Source organism: Rhinoderma darwinii, unplaced genomic scaffold, assembly GCF_050947455.1.
Source record: "Rhinoderma darwinii isolate aRhiDar2 unplaced genomic scaffold, aRhiDar2.hap1 Scaffold_4367, whole genome shotgun sequence".
Taxonomy (NCBI): Eukaryota; Metazoa; Chordata; class Amphibia; order Anura; family Rhinodermatidae; genus Rhinoderma; species Rhinoderma darwinii.
The window spans coordinates 101444-116328 of NW_027463854.1; the positions used below are offsets into that span (position 1 = coordinate 101444).

Consider the following 14885-nt stretch of genomic DNA (forward strand, 5'->3'; position numbering starts at 1 on the left):
AGTGTGCAATTAGAACGACAATACAAGGGAACCTAGTCTTTTCTTAAAAAATCAAGCATGCGGTTAAGATTTTATCCGATTTGGAAAGCAAACGGTACAACACAAACCTTTCTCGCTCACTCATCACATGTGAATGTTTGCTTGCTTTGGAAAGAAAAAACCACGGCGCAGAGCAAGTTTACAGCCCCAGTGGCCTAATGGATAAGGCACTGGCCTCCTAGGCCAGGGATTGTGGGTTCAAGTCCCATCTGGGGTGTTTACCTTTCATCTTTCTTAAAGTTAAGCTGTTGCTGTTTTAGTTCCTGATTAAAAGTGCTCAACTGGCTTCATCCACTGGACTGATGCTTCTTTATATATTAATAAGAGAGAAGTAAATGACTTATTACTCACAGTATCTTGACTGACCGCTATCTTAAACGCTGTCGTGTTTTTGAAAATTGATGGAAAACAGACACGCTTGAGGAATCACTTCATCCCGCGGTGCAATCGGTCAGCACACGGTGGAAAACTGACACGCGTGCAGACATCAGTAAGAGCTCCAGTGGCGCAATCGGTCAGTTCACGGTACTCATAAAGCAGTAACTGTTGAGCAATGCCGAGGTTGTGAGTTCGAGCCTCACCTGGAGCACTCCTTTCTTGCCTTCTTGTGCTTTATTTAGACCTCCAGTGGAATAGCAAACTTACTCATGGCCCATGATCTATAAACATAATTGAAGGGGATACATGGAAGAGGTATACCGTTTTTAAGGGTGAGTCCCATCTGTGGTGTTTGCCTTTTCTCTTTCTTAAATAAAAGCCATTGGCATGTTTTAGTTCCAGATTAAAAGTGCTCAACTTGCTTCTTTACTGGATACTTGTCCCAATATATATTAAGAGGTATTTTTAAAGGTTTTGGCCCTCCAATAAGCTTTCCTTCATCTTTATTAGCAGAGTCCTGTAAGTGTGTGATCATAATGAAAAGACAAGGGACCCTCTTTCCCTTGTCTACAAAAAGCAAGCACGTGGTTAAGATTTTGTCAGATCTAGAAAGCAAACGGTAGAACACAAACCATTCTCGATCACTCAGTCACAAGTGAATGTTTGATTGCTTTGGAAAAACAACCACTTATAGAAAAAGTAAAGTCCCAGTTGCCTAATGGATAAGGCACTGGCCTCCTAAGCCAGGGATTGTGGCTTTAACGCCCATCTGTATTGTTTGCCTTTCCTCTGTCTCAAAGTAAAGCCATTGGCATGTTATGGTTCCAGATTATAGGTGCTCTTCTGGCTTCTTCACTGGGTACTTGTCCCAGCTTCTGGGCCGGCTCCATCACTGTTACGTACTGTTATGTGACGATGCGCTAATCCCTTGGCAGCAGCAACATAATTGTATGTGAGATGTCACCAAGGGTTTAAAGTAAAGCCATTAGCATGTTTTAGTTCAAGATTAAAAGTGCTCGACTAGGTTCTTCACTGGATACTTGTCCCAATACATATTAAGAGGTATTCAGTTTTTAAAGGGTTTTGTCACTCCATTAAGATTTCCTTCATCTGCATTAGAAATGTCCTGTTAGTGTGCAATTAGAACGACAATACAAGGGAACCTAGTCTTTTCTTAAAAAAACAAGCATGCGGTTAAGATTTTATCCGATTTGGAAAGCAAACGGTACAACACAAACCTTTCTCGCTCACTCATCACATGTGAATGTTTGCTTGCTTTGGAAAGAAAAAACCACGGCGCAGAGGAAGTTTACAGCCACAGTGGCCTAATGGATAAGGCACTGGCCTCCTAGGCCAGGGATTGTGGGTTCAAGTCCCATCTGGGGTGTTTACCTTTCATCTTTCTTAAAGTTAAGCTGTTGCTGTTTTAGTTCCTGATTAAAAGTGCTCAACTGGCTTCATCCACTGGACTGATGCTTCTTTATATATTAATCAGAGAGAAGTAAATGACTTATTACTCACAGTATCTTGACTGACCGCTATCTTAAACGCTGTCGTGTTTTTGAAAATTGATGGAAAACAGAAACGCTTGAGGAATCACTTCATCCCGCGGTGCAATCGGTCAGCACACGGTGGAAAACTGACACGCGTGCAGACATCAGTAAGAGCTCCAGTGGCGCAATCGGTCAGTTCACGGTACTTATAAAGCAGTAACTGTTGAGCAATGCCGAGGTTGTGAGTTCGAGCCTCACCTGGAGCACTCCTTTCTTGCCTTCTTGTGCTTTATTTAGACCTCCAGTGGAATAGCAAACTTACTCATGGCCCATGATCTATAAACATAATTGAAGGGGATACATGGAAGAGGTATACCGTTTTTAAGGGTGAGTCCCATCTGTGGTGTTTGCCTTTTCTCTTTCTTAAATAAAAGCCATTGGCATGTTTTAGTTCCAGATTAAAAGTGCTCAACTTGCTTCTTTACTGGATACTTGTCCCAATATATATTAAGAGGTATTTTTAAAGGTTTTGGCCCTCCAATAAGCTTTCCTTCATCTTTATTAGCAGAGTCCTGTAAGTGTGTGATCATAATGAAAAGACAAGGGACCCTCTTTCCCTTGTCTACAAAAAGCAAGCACGTGGTTAAGATTTTGTCAGATCTAGAAAGCAAACGGTAGAACACAAACCATTCTCGATCACTCAGTCACAAGTGAATGTTTGATTGCTTTGGAAAAACAACCACTTATAGAAAAAGTAAAGTCCCAGTTGCCTAATGGATAAGGCACTGGCCTCCTAAGCCAGGGATTGTGGCTTTAACGCCCATCTGTATTGTTTGCCTTTCCTCTGTCTCAAAGTAAAGCCATTGGCATGTTATGGTTCCAGATTATAGGTGCTCTTCTGGCTTCTTCACTGGGTACTTGTCCCAGCTTCTGGGCCGGCTCCATCACTGTTACGTACTGTTATGTGACGATGCGCTAATCCCTTGGCAGCAGCAACATAATTGTATGTGAGATGTCACCAAGGGTTTAAAGTAAAGCCATTAGCATGTTTTAGTTCAAGATTAAAAGTGCTCGACTAGGTTCTTCACTGGATACTTGTCCCAATACATATTAAGAGGTATTCAGTTTTTAAAGGGTTTTGTCACTCCATTAAGATTTCCTTCATCTGCATTAGAAATGTCCTGTTAGTGTGCAATTAGAACGACAATACAAGGGAACCTAGTCTTTTCTTAAAAAAACAAGCATGCGGTTAAGATTTTATCCGATTTGGAAAGCAAACGGTACAACACAAACCTTTCTCGCTCACTCATCACATGTGAATGTTTGCTTGCTTTGGAAAGAAAAAACCACGGCGCAGAGCAAGTTTACAGCCCCAGTGGCCTAATGGATAAGGCACTGGCCTCCTAAGCCAGGGATTGTGGGTTCAAGTCCCATCTGGGGTGTTTACCTTTCTTCTTTCTTAAAGTTAAGCTGTTGCTGTTTTAGTTCCTGATTAAAAGTGCTCAACTGGCTTCATCCACTGGACTGATGCTTCTTTATATATTAATAAGAGAGAAGTAAATGACTTATTACTCACAGTATCTTGACTGACCGCTATCTTAAACGCTGTCGTGTTTTTGAAAATTGATGGAAAACAGACACGCTTGAGGAATCACTTCATCCCGCGGTGCAATCGGTCAGCACACGGTGGAAAACGGACACGCGTGCAGACATCAGTAAGAGCTCCAGTGGCGCAATCGGTCAGCGCACGGTACTTATAAAGCAGTAACTGTTGAGCAATGCCGAGGTTGTGAGTTCGAGCCTCACCTGGAGCACTCCTTTCTTGCCTTCTTGTGCTTTATTTAGACCTCCAGTGGAATAGCAAACTTACTCATGGCCCATGATCTATAAACATAATTGAAGGGGATACATGGAAGAGGTATACCGTTTTTAAGGGTGAGTCCCATCTGTGGTGTTTGCCTTTTCTCTTTCTTAAATAAAAGCCATTGGCATGTTTTAGTTCCAGATTAAAAGTGCTCAACTTGCTTCTTTACTGGATACTTGTCCCAATATATATTAAGAGGTATTTTTAAAGGTTTTGGCCCTCTAATAAGCTTTCCTTCATCTTTATTAGCAGAGTCCTGTAAGTGTGTGATCATAATGAAAAGACAAGGGAACCTCTTTCCCTTGTCTACAAAAAGCAAGCACGTGGTTACGATTTTGTCAGATCTAGAAAGCAAACGGTAGAACACAAACCATTCTCGATCACTCAGTCACAAGTGAATGTTTGATTGCTTTGGAAAAACAACCACTTATAGAAAAAGTCAAGTCCCAGTTGCCTAATGGATAAGGCACTGGCCTCCTAAGCCAGGGATTGTGGCTTTAACGCCCATCTGTATTGTTTGCCTTTCCTCTGTCTCAAAGTAAAGCCATTGGCATGTTATGGTTCCAGATTATAAGTGCTCTTCTGGCTTCTTCACTGGGTACTTGTCCCAGCTTCTGAGCCGGCTCCATCACTGTTACGTACTGTTATGTGACGATGCGCTAATCCCTTGGCAGCAGCAACATAATTGTATGTGAGATGTCACCAAGGGTTTAAAGTAAAGCCATTAGCATGTTTTAGTTCAAGATTAAAAGTGCTCGACTAGGTTCTTCACTGGATACTTGTCCCAATACATATTAAGAGGTATTCAGTTTTTAAAGGGTTTTGTCACTCCATTAAGATTTCCTTCATCTGCATTAGAAATGTCCTGTTAGTGTGCAATTAGAACGACAATACAAGGGAACCTAGTCTTTTCTTAAAAAATCAAGCATGCGGTTAAGATTTTATCCGATTTGGAAAGCAAACGGTACAACACAAACCTTTCTCGCTCACTCATCACATGTGAATGTTTGCTTGCTTTGGAAAGAAAAAACCACGGCGCAGAGCAAGTTTACAGCCCCAGTGGCCTAATGGATAAGGCACTGGCCTCCTAGGCCAGGGATTGTGGGTTCAAGTCCCATCTGGGGTGTTTACCTTTCATCTTTCTTAAAGTTAAGCTGTTGCTGTTTTAGTTCCTGATTAAAAGTGCTCAACTGGCTTCATCCACTGGACTGATGCTTCTTTATATATTAATAAGAGAGAAGTAAATGACTTATTACTCACAGTATCTTGACTGACCGCTATCTTAAACGCTGTCGTGTTTTTGAAAATTGATGGAAAACAGACACGCTTGAGGAATCACTTCATCCCGCGGTGCAATCGGTCAGCACACGGTGGAAAACTGACACGCGTGCAGACATCAGTAAGAGCTCCAGTGGCGCAATCGGTCAGTTCACGGTACTTATAAAGCAGTAACTGTTGAGCAATGCCGAGGTTGTGAGTTCGAGCCTCACCTAGAGCACTCCTTTCTTGCCTTCTTGTGCTTTATTTAGACCTCCAGTGGAATAGCAAACTTACTCATGGCCCATGATCTATAAACATAATTGAAGGGGATACATGGAAGAGGTATACCGTTTTTAAGGGTGAGTCCCATCTGTGGTGTTTGCCTTTTCTCTTTCTTAAATAAAAGCCATTGGCATGTTTTAGTTCCAGATTAAAAGTGCTCAACTTGCTTCTTTACTGGATACTTGTCCCAATATATATTAAGAGGTATTTTTAAAGGTTTTGGCCCTCCAATAAGCTTTCCTTCATCTTTATTAGCAGAGTCCTGTAAGTGTGTGATCATAATGAAAAGACAAGGGACCCTCTTTCCCTTGTCTACAAAAAGCAAGCACGTGGTTAAGATTTTGTCAGATCTAGAAAGCAAACGGTAGAACACAAACCATTCTCGATCACTCAGTCACAAGTGAATGTTTGATTGCTTTGGAAAAACAACCACTTATAGAAAAAGTAAAGTCCCAGTTGCCTAATGGATAAGGCACTGGCCTCCTAAGCCAGGGATTGTGGCTTTAACGCCCATCTGTATTGTTTGCCTTTCCTCTGTCTCAAAGTAAAGCCATTGGCATGTTATGGTTCCAGATTATAGGTGCTCTTCTGGCTTCTTCACTGGGTACTTGTCCCAGCTTCTGGGCCGGCTCCATCACTGTTACGTACTGTTATGTGACGATGCGCTAATCCCTTGGCAGCAGCAACATAATTGTATGTGAGATGTCACCAAGGGTTTAAAGTAAAGCCATTAGCATGTTTTAGTTCAAGATTAAAAGTGCTCGACTAGGTTCTTCACTGGATACTTGTCCCAATACATATTAAGAGGTATTCAGTTTTTAAAGGGTTTTGTCACTCCATTAAGATTTCCTTCATCTGCATTAGAAATGTCCTGTTAGTGTGCAATTAGAACGACAATACAAGGGAACCTAGTCTTTTCTTAAAAAAACAAGCATGCGGTTAAGATTTTATCCGATTTGGAAAGCAAACGGTACAACACAAACCTTTCTCGCTCACTCATCACATGTGAATGTTTGCTTGCTTTGGAAAGAAAAAACCACGGCGCAGAGCAAGTTTACAGCCCCAGTGGCCTAATGGATAAGGCACTGGCCTCCTAAGCCAGGGATTGTGGGTTCAAGTCCCATCTGGGGTGTTTACCTTTCTTCTTTCTTAAAGTTAAGCTGTTGCTGTTTTAGTTCCTGATTAAAAGTGCTCAACTGGCTTCATCCACTGGACTGATGCTTCTTTATATATTAATAAGAGAGAAGTAAATGACTTATTACTCACAGTATCTTGACTGACCGCTATCTTAAACGCTGTCGTGTTTTTGAAAATTGATGGAAAACAGACACGCTTGAGGAATCACTTCATCCCGCGGTGCAATCGGTCAGCACACGGTGGAAAACGGACACGCGTGCAGACATCAGTAAGAGCTCCAGTGGCGCAATCGGTCAGCGCACGGTACTTATAAAGCAGTAACTGTTGAGCAATGCCGAGGTTGTGAGTTCGAGCCTCACCTGGAGCACTCCTTTCTTGCCTTCTTGTGCTTTATTTAGACCTCCAGTGGAATAGCAAACTTACTCATGGCCCATGATCTATAAACATAATTGAAGGGGATACATGGAAGAGGTATACCGTTTTTAAGGGTGAGTCCCATCTGTGGTGTTTGCCTTTTCTCTTTCTTAAATAAAAGCCATTGGCATGTTTTAGTTCCAGATTAAAAGTGCTCAACTTGCTTCTTTACTGGATACTTGTCCCAATATATATTAAGAGGTATTTTTAAAGGTTTTGGCCCTCTAATAAGCTTTCCTTCATCTTTATTAGCAGAGTCCTGTAAGTGTGTGATCATAATGAAAAGACAAGGGACCCTCTTTCCCTTGTCTACAAAAAGCAAGCACGTGGTTAAGATTTTGTCAGATCTAGAAAGCAAACGGTAGAACACAAACCATTCTCGATCACTCAGTCACAAGTGAATGTTTGATTGCTTTGGAAAAACAACCACTTATAGAAAAAGTAAAGTCCCAGTTGCCTAATGGATAAGGCACTGGCCTCCTAAGCCAGGGATTGTGGCTTTAACGCCCATCTGTATTGTTTGCCTTTCCTCTGTCTCAAAGTAAAGCCATTGGCATGTTATGGTTCCAGATTATAGGTGCTCTTCTGGCTTCTTCACTGGGTACTTGTCCCAGCTTCTGGGCCGGCTCCATCACTGTTACGTACTGTTATGTGACGATGCGCTAATCCCTTGGCAGCAGCAACATAATTGTATGTGAGATGTCACCAAGGGTTTAAAGTAAAGCCATTAGCATGTTTTAGTTCAAGATTAAAAGTGCTCGACTAGGTTCTTCACTGGATACTTGTCCCAATACATATTAAGAGGTATTCAGTTTTTAAAGGGTTTTGTCACTCCATTAAGATTTCCTTCATCTGCATTAGAAATGTCCTGTTAGTGTGCAATTAGAACGACAATACAAGGGAACCTAGTCTTTTCTTAAAAAAACAAGCATGCGGTTAAGATTTTATCCGATTTGGAAAGCAAACGGTACAACACAAACCTTTCTCGCTCACTCATCACATGTGAATGTTTGCTTGCTTTGGAAAGAAAAAACCACGACGCAGAGCAAGTTTACAGCCCCAGTGGCCTAATGGATAAGGCACTGGCCTCCTAAGCCAGGGATTGTGGGTTCAAGTCCCATCTGGGGTGTTTACCTTTCTTCTTTCTTAAAGTTAAGCTGTTGCTGTTTTAGTTCCTGATTAAAAGTGCTCAACTGGCTTCATCCACTGGACTGATGCTTCTTTATATATTAATAAGAGAGAAGTAAATGACTTATTACTCACAGTATCTTGACTGACCGCTATCTTAAACGCTGTCGTGTTTTTGAAAATTGATGGAAAACAGACACGCTTGAGGAATCACTTCATCCCGCGGTGCAATCGGTCAGCACACGGTGGAAAACGGACACGCGTGCAGACATCAGTAAGAGCTCCAGTGGCGCAATCGGTCAGCGCACGGTACTTATAAAGCAGTAACTGTTGAGCAATGCCGAGGTTGTGAGTTCGAGCCTCACCTGGAGCACTCCTTTCTTGCCTTCTTGTGCTTTATTTAGACCTCCAGTGGAATAGCAAACTTACTCATGGCCCATGATCTATAAACATAATTGAAGGGGATACATGGAAGAGGTATACCGTTTTTAAGGGTGAGTCCCATCTGTGGTGTTTGCCTTTTCTCTTTCTTAAATAAAAGCCATTGGCATGTTTTAGTTCCAGATTAAAAGTGCTCAACTTGCTTCTTTACTGGATACTTGTCCCAATATATATTAAGAGGTATTTTTAAAGGTTTTGGCCCTCTAATAAGCTTTCCTTCATCTTTATTAGCAGAGTCCTGTAAGTGTGTGATCATAATGAAAAGACAAGGGAACCTCTTTCCCTTGTCTACAAAAAGCAAGCACGTGGTTACGATTTTGTCAGATCTAGAAAGCAAACGGTAGAACACAAACCATTCTCGATCACTCAGTCACAAGTGAATGTTTGATTGCTTTGGAAAAACAACCACTTATAGAAAAAGTCAAGTCCCAGTTGCCTAATGGATAAGGCACTGGCCTCCTAAGCCAGGGATTGTGGCTTTAACGCCCATCTGTATTGTTTGCCTTTCCTCTGTCTCAAAGTAAAGCCATTGGCATGTTATGGTTCCAGATTATAAGTGCTCTTCTGGCTTCTTCACTGGGTACTTGTCCCAGCTTCTGAGCCGGCTCCATCACTGTTACGTACTGTTATGTGACGATGCGCTAATCCCTTGGCAGCAGCAACATAATTGTATGTGAGATGTCACCAAGGGTTTAAAGTAAAGCCATTAGCATGTTTTAGTTCAAGATTAAAAGTGCTCGACTAGGTTCTTCACTGGATACTTGTCCCAATACATATTAAGAGGTATTCAGTTTTTAAAGGGTTTTGTCACTCCATTAAGATTTCCTTCATCTGCATTAGAAATGTCCTGTTAGTGTGCAATTAGAACGACAATACAAGGGAACCTAGTCTTTTCTTAAAAAATCAAGCATGCGGTTAAGATTTTATCCGATTTGGAAAGCAAACGGTACAACACAAACCTTTCTCGCTCACTCATCACATGTGAATGTTTGCTTGCTTTGGAAAGAAAAAACCACGGCGCAGAGCAAGTTTACAGCCCCAGTGGCCTAATGGATAAGGCACTGGCCTCCTAGGCCAGGGATTGTGGGTTCAAGTCCCATCTGGGGTGTTTACCTTTCATCTTTCTTAAAGTTAAGCTGTTGCTGTTTTAGTTCCTGATTAAAAGTGCTCAACTGGCTTCATCCACTGGACTGATGCTTCTTTATATATTAATAAGAGAGAAGTAAATGACTTATTACTCACAGTATCTTGACTGACCGCTATCTTAAACGCTGTCGTGTTTTTGAAAATTGATGGAAAACAGACACGCTTGAGGAATCACTTCATCCCGCGGTGCAATCGGTCAGCACACGGTGGAAAACGGACACGCGTGCAGACATCAGTAAGAGCTCCAGTGGCGCAATCGGTCAGCGCACGGTACTTATAAAGCAGTAACTGTTGAGCAATGCCGAGGTTGTGAGTTCGAGCCTCACCTGGAACACTCCTTTCTTGCCTTCTTGTGCTTTATTTAGACCTCCAGTGGAATAGCAAACTTACTCATGGCCCATGATCTATAAACATAATTGAAGGGGATACATGGAAGAGGTATACCGTTTTTAAGGGTGAGTCCCATCTGTGGTGTTTGCCTTTTCTCTTTCTTAAATAAAAGCCATTGGCATGTTTTAGTTCCAGATTAAAAGTGCTCAACTTGCTTCTTTACTGGATACTTGTCCCAATATATATTAAGAGGTATTTTTAAAGGTTTTGGCCCTCTAATAAGCTTTCCTTCATCTTTATTAGCAGAGTCCTGTAAGTGTGTGATCATAATGAAAAGACAAGGGAACCTCTTTCCCTTGTCTACAAAAAGCAAGCACGTGGTTACGATTTTGTCAGATCTAGAAAGCAAACGGTAGAACACAAACCATTCTCGATCACTCAGTCACAAGTGAATGTTTGATTGCTTTGGAAAAACAACCACTTATAGAAAAAGTCAAGTCCCAGTTGCCTAATGGATAAGGCACTGGCCTCCTAAGCCAGGGATTGTGGCTTTAACGCCCATCTGTATTGTTTGCCTTTCCTCTGTCTCAAAGTAAAGCCATTGGCATGTTATGGTTCCAGATTATAAGTGCTCTTCTGGCTTCTTCACTGGGTACTTGTCCCAGCTTCTGAGCCGGCTCCATCACTGTTACGTACTGTTATGTGACGATGCGCTAATCCCTTGGCAGCAGCAACATAATTGTATGTGAGATGTCACCAAGGGTTTAAAGTAAAGCCATTAGCATGTTTTAGTTCAAGATTAAAAGTGCTCGACTAGGTTCTTCACTGGATACTTGTCCCAATACATATTAAGAGGTATTCAGTTTTTAAAGGGTTTTGTCACTCCATTAAGATTTCCTTCATCTGCATTAGAAATGTCCTGTTAGTGTGCAATTAGAACGACAATACAAGGGAACCTAGTCTTTTCTTAAAAAATCAAGCATGCGGTTAAGATTTTATCCGATTTGGAAAGCAAACGGTACAACACAAACCTTTCTCGCTCACTCATCACATGTGAATGTTTGCTTGCTTTGGAAAGAAAAAACCACGGCGCAGAGCAAGTTTACAGCCCCAGTGGCCTAATGGATAAGGCACTGGCCTCCTAGGCCAGGGATTGTGGGTTCAAGTCCCATCTGGGGTGTTTACCTTTCATCTTTCTTAAAGTTAAGCTGTTGCTGTTTTAGTTCCTGATTAAAAGTGCTCAACTGGCTTCATCCACTGGACTGATGCTTCTTTATATATTAATAAGAGAGAAGTAAATGACTTATTACTCACAGTATCTTGACTGACCGCTATCTTAAACGCTGTCGTGTTTTTGAAAATTGATGGAAAACAGACACGCTTGAGGAATCACTTCATCCCGCGGTGCAATCGGTCAGCACACGGTGGAAAACGGACACGCGTGCAGACATCAGTAAGAGCTCCAGTGGCGCAATCGGTCAGCGCACGGTACTTATAAAGCAGTAACTGTTGAGCAATGCCGAGGTTGTGAGTTCGAGCCTCACCTGGAGCACTCTTTTCTTGCCTTCTTGTGCTTTATTTAGACCTCCAGTGGAATAGCAAACTTACTCATGGCCCATGATCTATAAACATAATTGAAGGGGATACATGGAAGAGGTATACCGTTTTTAAGGGTGAGTCCCATCTGTGGTGTTTGCCTTTTCTCTTTCTTAAATAAAAGCCATTGGCATGTTTTAGTTCCAGATTAAAAGTGCTCAACTTGCTTCTTTACTGGATACTTGTCCCAATATATATTAAGAGGTATTTTTAAAGGTTTTGGCCCTCCAATAAGCTTTCCTTCATCTTTATTAGCAGAGTCCTGTAAGTGTGTGATCATAATGAAAAGACAAGGGACCCTCTTTCCTTTGTCTACAAAAAGCAAGCACGTGGTTAAGATTTTGTCAGATCTAGAAAGCAAACGGTAGAACACAAACCATTCTCGATCACTCAGTCACAAGTGAATGTTTGATTGCTTTGGAAAAACAACCACTTATAGAAAAAGTCAAGTCCCAGTTGCCTAATGGATAAGGCACTGGCCTCCTAAGCCAGGGATTGTGACTTTAACGCCCATCTGTATTGTTTGCCTTTCCTCTGTCTCAAAGTAAAGCCATTGGCATGTTATGGTTCCAGATTATAAGTGCTCTTCTGGCTTCTTCACTGGGTACTTGTCCCAGCTTCTGAGCCGGCTCCATCACTGTTACGTACTGTTATGTGACGATGCGCTAATCCCTTGGCAGCAGCAACATAATTGTATGTGAGATGTCACCAAGGGTTTAAAGTAAAGCCATTAGCATGTTTTAGTTCAAGATTAAAAGTGCTCGACTAGGTTCTTCACTGGATACTTGTCCCAATACATATTAAGAGGTATTCAGTTTTTAAAGGGTTTTGTCACTCCATTAAGATTTCCTTCATCTGCATTAGAAATGTCCTGTTAGTGTGCAATTAGAACGACAATACAAGGGAACCTAGTCTTTTCTTAAAAAATCAAGCATGCGGTTAAGATTTTATCCGATTTGGAAAGCAAACGGTACAACACAAACCTTTCTCGCTCACTCATCACATGTGAATGTTTGCTTGCTTTGGAAAGAAAAAACCACGGCGCAGAGCAAGTTTACAGCCCCAGTGGCCTAATGGATAAGGCACTGGCCTTCTAGGCCAGGGATTGTGGGTTCAAGTCCCATCTGGGGTGTTTACCTTTCATCTTTCTTAAAGTTAAGCTGTTGCTGTTTTAGTTCCTGATTAAAAGTGCTCAACTGGCTTCATCCACTGGACTGATGCTTCTTTATATATTAATCAGAGAGAAGTAAATGACTTATTACTCACAGTATCTTGACTGACCGCTATCTTAAACGCTGTCGTGTTTTTGAAAATTGATGGAAAACAGACACGCTTGAGGAATCACTTCATCCCGCGGTGCAATCGGTCAGCACACGGTGGAAAACGGACACGCGTGCAGACATCAGTAAGAGCTCCAGTGGCGCAATCGGTCAGCGCACGGTACTTATAAAGCAGTAACTGTTGAGCAATGCCGAGGTTGTGAGTTCGAGCCTCACCTGGAGCACTCCTTTCTTGCCTTCTTGTGCTTTATTTAGACCTCCAGTGGAATAGCAAACTTACTCATGGCCCATGATCTATAAACATAATTGAAGGGGATACATGGAAGAGGTATACCGTTTTTAAGGGTGAGTCCCATCTGTGGTGTTTGCCTTTTCTCTTTCTTAAATAAAAGCCATTGGCATGTTTTAGTTCCAGATTAAAAGTGCTCAACTTGCTTCTTTACTGGATACTTGTCCCAATATATATTAAGAGGTATTATTAAAGGTTTTGGCCCTCCAATAAGCTTTCCTTCATCTTTATTAGCAGAGTCCTGTAAGTGTGTGATCATAATGAAAAGACAAGGGACCCTCTTTCCCTTGTCTACAAAAAGCAAGCACGTGGTTAAGATTTTGTCAGATCTAGAAAGCAAACGGTAGAACACAAACCATTCTCGATCACTCAGTCACAAGTGAATGTTTGATTGCTTTGGAAAAACAACCACTTATAGAAAAAGTAAAGTCCCAGTTGCCTAATGGATAAGGCACTGGCCTCCTAAGCCAGGGATTGTGGCTTTAACGCCCATCTGTATTGTTTGCCTTTCCTCTGTCTCAAAGTAAAGCCATTGGCATGTTATGGTTCCAGATTATAAGTGCTCTTCTGGCTTCTTCACTGGGTACTTGTCTCTGCTTCTGAGCCGGCTCCATCACTGTTACGTACTGTTATGTGACAATGCGCTAATCCCTTGGCAGCAGCAACATAATTGTATGTGAGATGTCACCAAGGGTTTAAAGTAAAGCCATTAGCATGTTTTAGTTCAAGATTAAAAGTGCTCGACTAGGTTCTTCACTGGATACTTGTCCCAATACATATTAAGAGGTATTCAGTTTTTAAAGGGTTTTGTCACTCCATTAAGATTTCCATCATCTGCATTAGAAATGTCCTGTTAGTGTGCAATTAGAACGACAATACAAGGGAACCTAGTCTTTTCTTAAAAAAACAAGCATGCGGTTAAGATTTTATCCGATTTGGAAAGCAAACGGTACAACACAAACCTTTCTCGCTCACTCATCACATGTGAATGTTTGCTTGCTTTGGAAAGAAAAAACCACGGCACAGAGCAAGTTTACAGCCCCAGTGGCCTAATGGATAAGGCACTGGCCTCCTAAGCCAGGGATTGTGGGCCCAAGTCCCATCTGGGGTGTTTACCTTTCTTCTTTCTTAAAGTTAAGCTGTTGCTGTTTTAGTTCCTGATTAAAAGTGCTCAACTGGCTTCATCCACTGGACTGATGCTTCTTTATATATTAATAAGAGAGAAGTAAATGACTTATTACTCACAGTATCTTGACTGACCGCTATCTTAAACGCTGTCGTGTTTTTGAAAATTGATGGAAAACAGACACGCTTGAGGAATCACTTCATCCCGCGGTGCAATCGGTCAGCACACGGTGGAAAACGGACACGCGTGCAGACATCAGTAAGAGCTCCAGTGGCGCAATCGGTCAGCGCACGGTACTTATAAAGCAGTAACTGTTGAGCAATGCCGAGGTTGTGAGTTCGAGCCTCACCTGGAGCACTCCTTTCTTGCCTTCTTGTGCTTTATTTAGACCTCCAGTGGAATAGCAAACTTACTCATGGCCCATGATCTATAAACATAATTGAAGGGGATACATGGAAGAGGTATACCGTTTTTAAGGGTGAGTCCCATCTGTGGTGTTTGCCTTTTCTCTTTCTTAAATAAAAGCCATTGGCATGTTTTAGTTCCAGATTAAAAGTGCTCAACTTGCTTCTTTACTGGATACTTGTCCCAATATATATTAAGAGGTATTTTTAAAGGTTTTGGCCCTCCAATAAGCTTTCCTTCATCTTTATTAGCAGAGTCCTGTAAGTGTGTGATCATA

The 14885-nt window shown here is 41.7% G+C and overlaps 16 non-coding genes across 16 annotated transcripts; all 16 read left to right on the forward strand.

Moving 5' to 3' along the window:
- The first annotated feature begins 183 nt into the window (after positions 1-183).
- Positions 184-256, forward strand: TRNAR-CCU (transfer RNA arginine (anticodon CCU)). Its single transcript has one exon. It is a non-coding gene; the product is annotated as a tRNA-Arg (tRNA).
- A 1827-nt stretch (positions 257-2083) lies between these two features.
- Positions 2084-2176, forward strand: TRNAI-UAU (transfer RNA isoleucine (anticodon UAU)). The gene is given in 2 exon segments: positions 2084-2121; positions 2141-2176. It is a non-coding gene; the product is annotated as a tRNA-Ile (tRNA).
- A 1103-nt stretch (positions 2177-3279) lies between these two features.
- TRNAR-CCU (transfer RNA arginine (anticodon CCU)) lies at positions 3280-3352 on the forward strand. Its single transcript has one exon. It is a non-coding gene; the product is annotated as a tRNA-Arg (tRNA).
- Positions 3353-3631: 279 nt separating this feature from the next.
- On the forward strand, positions 3632-3724 carry TRNAI-UAU (transfer RNA isoleucine (anticodon UAU)). The gene is given in 2 exon segments: positions 3632-3669; positions 3689-3724. It is a non-coding gene; the product is annotated as a tRNA-Ile (tRNA).
- Positions 3725-4827: 1103 nt separating this feature from the next.
- On the forward strand, positions 4828-4900 carry TRNAR-CCU (transfer RNA arginine (anticodon CCU)). The gene has a single exon. It is a non-coding gene; the product is annotated as a tRNA-Arg (tRNA).
- Positions 4901-6375: 1475 nt separating this feature from the next.
- TRNAR-CCU (transfer RNA arginine (anticodon CCU)) lies at positions 6376-6448 on the forward strand. Its single transcript has one exon. It is a non-coding gene; the product is annotated as a tRNA-Arg (tRNA).
- Positions 6449-6727: 279 nt separating this feature from the next.
- Positions 6728-6820, forward strand: TRNAI-UAU (transfer RNA isoleucine (anticodon UAU)). Its single transcript is given in 2 exon segments — positions 6728-6765; positions 6785-6820. It is a non-coding gene; the product is annotated as a tRNA-Ile (tRNA).
- Positions 6821-7923: 1103 nt separating this feature from the next.
- Positions 7924-7996, forward strand: TRNAR-CCU (transfer RNA arginine (anticodon CCU)). Its single transcript has one exon. It is a non-coding gene; the product is annotated as a tRNA-Arg (tRNA).
- Positions 7997-8275: 279 nt separating this feature from the next.
- Positions 8276-8368, forward strand: TRNAI-UAU (transfer RNA isoleucine (anticodon UAU)). Its single transcript is given in 2 exon segments — positions 8276-8313; positions 8333-8368. It is a non-coding gene; the product is annotated as a tRNA-Ile (tRNA).
- A 1103-nt stretch (positions 8369-9471) lies between these two features.
- Positions 9472-9544, forward strand: TRNAR-CCU (transfer RNA arginine (anticodon CCU)). The gene has a single exon. It is a non-coding gene; the product is annotated as a tRNA-Arg (tRNA).
- Positions 9545-9823: 279 nt separating this feature from the next.
- Positions 9824-9916, forward strand: TRNAI-UAU (transfer RNA isoleucine (anticodon UAU)). Its single transcript is given in 2 exon segments — positions 9824-9861; positions 9881-9916. It is a non-coding gene; the product is annotated as a tRNA-Ile (tRNA).
- Positions 9917-11019: 1103 nt separating this feature from the next.
- On the forward strand, positions 11020-11092 carry TRNAR-CCU (transfer RNA arginine (anticodon CCU)). The gene has a single exon. It is a non-coding gene; the product is annotated as a tRNA-Arg (tRNA).
- A 279-nt stretch (positions 11093-11371) lies between these two features.
- TRNAI-UAU (transfer RNA isoleucine (anticodon UAU)) lies at positions 11372-11464 on the forward strand. The gene is given in 2 exon segments: positions 11372-11409; positions 11429-11464. It is a non-coding gene; the product is annotated as a tRNA-Ile (tRNA).
- A 1103-nt stretch (positions 11465-12567) lies between these two features.
- TRNAR-UCU (transfer RNA arginine (anticodon UCU)) lies at positions 12568-12640 on the forward strand. The gene has a single exon. It is a non-coding gene; the product is annotated as a tRNA-Arg (tRNA).
- A 279-nt stretch (positions 12641-12919) lies between these two features.
- Positions 12920-13012, forward strand: TRNAI-UAU (transfer RNA isoleucine (anticodon UAU)). Its single transcript is given in 2 exon segments — positions 12920-12957; positions 12977-13012. It is a non-coding gene; the product is annotated as a tRNA-Ile (tRNA).
- Positions 13013-14467: 1455 nt separating this feature from the next.
- On the forward strand, positions 14468-14560 carry TRNAI-UAU (transfer RNA isoleucine (anticodon UAU)). Its single transcript is given in 2 exon segments — positions 14468-14505; positions 14525-14560. It is a non-coding gene; the product is annotated as a tRNA-Ile (tRNA).
- Positions 14561-14885: the final 325 nt, after the last annotated feature.